This window comes from Oncorhynchus keta, chromosome 12 (genome assembly GCF_023373465.1).
Source record: "Oncorhynchus keta strain PuntledgeMale-10-30-2019 chromosome 12, Oket_V2, whole genome shotgun sequence".
In the NCBI taxonomy this organism is placed as follows: Eukaryota; Metazoa; Chordata; class Actinopteri; order Salmoniformes; family Salmonidae; genus Oncorhynchus; species Oncorhynchus keta.
In genome coordinates this window covers 50,797,147-50,802,146 of record NC_068432.1, presented here as the reverse complement: position 1 = coordinate 50,802,146, position 5,000 = coordinate 50,797,147, and the positions used below count along the sequence as shown (strand labels likewise).

The following is a 5,000-nucleotide window of genomic DNA, read 5'->3' as shown; positions in this document are numbered from 1 at the left end:
TGGTGGTCCGGGTGGTGGTGGTGGTCAGGGTGGTGATGGTGGTCAGGGTGGTGGTGGTGGTCAGGGTGGTGGTGGTGGTCAGGGTGGTGGTGGTGGTCAGGGTGGTGATGGTGGTCAGGGTGGTGGTGGTGGTCAGGGTGGTGGTGGTATTCAGGGTGGTGGTGGTGGTCAGGGTGGTGATGGTGGTCAGGGTGGTGGTGGTATTCAGGGTGGTGGTGGTGGTCAGGGTGGTGATGGTGGTCAGGGTGGTGGTGGTGGTCAGGGTGGTGGTGGTATTCAGGGTGGTGGTGGTGGTCAGGGTGGTGATGGTGGTCAGGGTGGTGGTGGTATGGTGGAGGGTGGTGGTGGTGGTCAGGGTGGTGGTGGTGGTCAGGGTGGTGGTGGTGGTCAGGGTGGTGGTGGTGGTGGTGGTGGTGGTCAGGGTGATGGTGGTGGTCAGGGTGGTGATGGTGGTCAGGGTGGTGATGGTGGTTAGGGTGGTGGTGGTGGTCAGGGTGGTGGTGGTGGTGGTCAGGGTGGTGGTGGTGTTCAGGGTGGTGATGGTGGTCAGGGTGGTGGTGGTGTTCAGGGTGGTGGTGGTGGTCAGGGTGGTGGTGGTGGTCAGGGTGGTGGTGGTGGTCAGGGTGGTGGTGGTGGTCAGGGTGGTGGTGGTGGTCAGGGTGGTGGTGGTGGTGGTCAGGGTGGTGATGGTGGTCAGGGTGGTGGTGGTGGTCAGGGTGGTGATGGTGGTCAGGGTGGTGGTGGTGGTCAGGGTGGTGGTGGTGGTCAGGGGTGGTGATGGGTGGTCAGGGTGGTGGTGGTGGTCAGGGGTGGTGGTCAGGCGGGTGGTGATGGTGGTCAGGGTGGTGGTGGTGGTCAGGGTGGTGATGGTGGTCAGGGTGGTGGTGGTGGTCAGGGTGGTGGTGGTGGTCAGGGTGGTGATGGTGGTGGTGGTGGTGGTCAGGTGGTGGTGGTCAGGGTGGTGGTGGTGGTCAGGGTGGTGGTGGTGGTCAGGGTGGTGGTGGTGGTGGTGATGGTGGTGGTGGTGGCGGTGGTCAGGGTGGCGGTGGTCCAGGTGGTGGTGGTGGTGGTCAGGGTGGTGGTGGGTGGTGGTGGTCAGGGTGGCGGTGGTGGTGGTCAGGGTGGTGGTGGTGGTCAGGGTGGTGGCCAGGGTGGTGGTGGTCAGGGTGGTGATGGTGGTGGTCAGGGTGGTGGTGGTGGTCAGGCGGGTGGGTGGTCAGGTGGTGGTGGTGGTCAGGGTGGTGGTGGTGGTGGTCAGGGTGGTGGTGGTGGGTCAGGTGGTGGTGGTGGTCAGGGGGTGGTGGTGGTCAGGGTGGGATGGTGGTGGTCAGGGTGGTGGTGGTGGTCAGGGTGGTGGTGGTGGTCAGGGTGGTGGTGGTGGTCAGGGTGGTGATGGTGGTCAGGGTGGTGGTGGTGGTCAGGGTGGTGGTGGTGGTGGTCAGGGGTGGTGGTGGTCAGGGTCAGGTTGGTGGTGGTGGGTCAGGGTGGTGGTGGTCAGGGTGGTGATGGTGGTGGTCAGGGTGGTGGTGGTGGTCAGGGTGGTGGTGGTGGTCAGGGTGGTGGTGGTGGTCAGGGTGGTGGTGGTGGTCAGGGTGGTGATCAGGTGGTGGTGGTGTTCAGGGTGGGTGGTGGTGGGTGATGGTGGTGGTGGTGGTGGTGGTGGTGGTGATCAGGTGGTGGTGGTATCAGGGTGGTGGTGGTGGCATGGTATCAGGTGGTGGTGGTGGTCAGGGTGGTGGTGGTGGTCAGGGTGGTGGTGGTGGTCAGGGGTGGTGGTGGTCAGGGTGGTGGTGGTGGTCAGGGTGGCGGTGGTGGTCAGGGTGGTGATGGTGGTGGTGGTGGTGGTGGTCAGGGTGGTGGTGGTGGTCAGGTGGTGGTGGTCAGGTGGTGGGTGGTCAGGGTGGTGGTGGTGGTCAGGGTGGTGGTGGTGGTCAGGGTGGTGGTGGTGGTCAGGGTGGTGGTGGTGGTCAGGGTGGTGATGGTGGTCAGGGTGGTGGTGGTATGGGTGGTCAGGTGGTGGTGGTGGTGGTCAGGGTGGTGGTGGTGGTCAGGGTGGTGGTGGTGGTGGGTGGTGGTGGTCAGGGTGGTGTGGTGGTGGGGGTCAGGTGGTGGTGGTCAGGGTGGTGGTGTGGTGGTGTCAGGGTGGTGGTGGTGGTCAGGGTGGTGGTGGTGGTCAGGGTGGTGGTGGTGGTCAGGGTGGTGGTGGTGGTCAGGGGTGGTGGTGGTGGTCAGGGTGGTGGTGGTGGTGGTCAGGGTGATGGTGGTGGTCAGGGTGGTGGTGGTGGTCAGGGTGGTGGTGGTGGTCAGGGGGTGGTGGTGGTGGTCAGGGTGGTGGTGGTGGTCAGGTGGTGGTGGTCAGGTGGTGGTGGTGGTCAGGGTGGTGGTGGTGGTCAGGGTGGTGGTGGTGGTCAGGGTGGTGGTGGTGGTCAGGGTGGTGGTGGTGGTCAGGGTGGTGGTGGTGGTCAGGGTGGTGGTGGTATCAGGGTGGTGGTGGTGGGTCAGGGTGGTGGTGGTGGTCAGGTGGTGGTGGTGGTGGTCAGGTGAACTGGTGGTCAGGTGGGTGGTGAGTGGGCGGTCAGGGGTGGTGGTGGTTGGTGGTGGTGGTCAGGTGGTGGTTCAGGGTGGTGGTGGTGGTCAGGGTGGTGGTGGTGGTCAGGGTGGTGGGTGGTGGTCAGGTGGTGATGGATGGTGGTGGTGGTGGTCAGGGTGGTGGTGGTGGTCAGGGTGGTGGTGGTGGTGGTGGTCAGGGGTGGTGGTGGTGGTCAGGGTGGTGGTGGTGGTGGTGGTGGTGGTCAGGTGGTGATGGTGGTCAGGGTGGTGGTGGTGGGGTGGTGGGTGGTCAGGGTGGTGGTGGTGGTCAGGGTGGTGGGTGGTCAGGGTGGTGGTGGTCAGGGTGGTGGTGGTGGTGGTCAGGGTGGTGGTGGTGGTCAGGGTGGTGGTGGTGGTGGTCAGGGTGGTGGTGGTGGTGGTCAGGGTGGTGGTGGTGGTCAGGGTGGTGGTGGTGGTCAGGGTGGTGGTGGTGGTCAGGGTGGTGGTGGTGGTCAGGGTGGTGGTGGTGGTCAGGTGGTGGTGGTGGTCAGGGTGGTGGTGGTGGTGGTCAGGGTGGTGGTGGTGGTGGTCAGGGTGGTGGTGGTGGTCAGGGTGGTGGTGGTGGTCAGGGTGGTGGTGGTGGTCAGGGTGGTGGTGGTGGTCAGGGTGGTGGTGGTGGTCAGGGTGGTGGTGGTGGTCAGGGTGGGTGGTGGTCAGGTGGTGGTGGTGGTGGTGGTGGTGGTCAGGGTGGTGGTGGTGGTCAGGGTGGTGGTGGTGGTCAGGGTGGTGGTGGTGGTCAGGGTGGTGGTGGTGGTCAGGTGGTGGTGGTGGTCAGGTGGTGGTGGTGGTCAGGTGGTGGTGGTGGGGGGTGGTGGTGGTGGTCAGGGTGGTGGTGGTGGTCAGGGTGGTGATGGTGGTCAGGGTGGTGGTGGTGGTCAGGGTGGTGGTGGTGGTCAGGGTGGTGGTGGTGGTCAGGGTGGTGGTGGTGGTCAGGGTGGTGGTGGTGGTCAGGGTGGTGGTGGTGGTCAGGGTGGTGGTGGTGGTCAGGGTGGTGGTGGTGGTCAGGGTGGTGGTGGTGGTCAGGGTGGTGGTGGTGGTCAGGGGTGGTGGTGGTGGTCAGGTGGTGGTGGTGGTCAGGTGGTGGTGGTGGTCAGGGTGGTGGTGGTGGTCAGGGGTGGTGGTGGTGGTCAGGGTGGTGGTGGTGGTCAGGGTGGTGGTGGTGGTCAGGTTGGTGGTGGTGGTCAGGGTGGTGGTGGTGGTCAGGGTGGTGGTGGTGGTCAGGGTGGTGGTGGTGGTGGTGGTGGTGGTCAGGGTGGTGGTGGTGGTCAGGTGGTGGTGGTGGTCAGGGTGGTGGTGGTGGTGGTCAGGGTGGTGGTGGTGGTCAGGTGGTGGTGGTGGTCAGGGTGGTGGTGGTCAGGGTGGTGGTGGTGGTCAGGTGGTGGTGGTCAGGGTGGTGGTGGTGGTCAGGTGGTGGGTGGTCAGGGTGGTGGTGGTGGTCAGGGTGGTGGTGGTGGTCAGGTGGCGGTGGTCAGGGTGGTGATGGTGGTCAGGGTGGTGGTGGTGGTCAGGGTGGTGGTGGTGGTCAGGGTGGTGGTGGTGGTCAGGGTGGTGGTGGTGGTCAGGGGTGGTGGTGGTGGTCAGGGTGGTGGTGGTGGTCAGGGTCAGGTGGTGGTGGTGGTCAGGGTGGTGGTGGTGGTCAGGGTGGTGGTGGTGGTGGTCAGGGTGGTGGTGGTGGTCAGGGTGGTGGTGGTGGTCAGGGTGGTGGTGGTGGTCAGGGTGGTGGTGGTGGTGGTCAGGGTGGTGGTGGTGGTCAGGGTGGTGGTGGTGGTCAGGGTGGTGGTGGTGGTCAGGTGGTGGTGAGGGTGGTGGTGGTGGTCAGGGTGGTGGTGGTGGTCAGGGTGGTGATGGTGGTCAGGGTGGTGGTGGTGGTCAGGGTGGTGGTGGTGGTCAGGGTCAGGGTGGTGGTGGTGGTCAGGGTGGTGGTGGTGGTCAGGGTGGTGATGGTGGTCAGGGTGGTGGTGGTGGTCAGGGTGGTGGTGGTGGTCAGGGTGGTGGTGGTGGTCAGGGTGGTGGTGGTGGTGGTCAGGGGTGGTGGTGGTGGTCAGGGTGGTGGTGGTGGTCAGGGTGGTGGCGTGGTCAGGGTGGTGGTGGTGGTCAGGGGCGGTGGTGGTGGTCAGGGTGGTGGGTGGTGGTCAGGGTGGTGGTGGTGGTCAGGGTGGTGATGGTGGTCAGGGTGGTGGTGGTGGTCAGGGTGGTGGTGGTGGTCAGGGTGGTGGTGGTGGTCAGGGTGGTGGTGGTGGTCAGGGTGGTGGTGGTGGTCAGGGTGGTGGTGGTGGTGGTCAGGGTGGTGGTGGTGGTCAGGGTGGTGGTGGTGGTCAGGTGGTGGTGGTGGTCAGGGTGGTGGTGGTGGTCAGGGTGGTGATGGTGGTCAGGTGGTGGTGGTGGTGGTGGTCAGGGTGGTGGTGGTGGTC

The 5,000-nt window shown here is 65.8% G+C and overlaps 1 pseudogene; it reads right to left on the bottom strand.

Annotated features, from left to right (window-relative positions):
* Nucleotides 1-5,000, bottom strand: part of LOC127906520 (uncharacterized) — a 9,669-nt pseudogene that overhangs the window by 740 nt on the left and 3,929 nt on the right.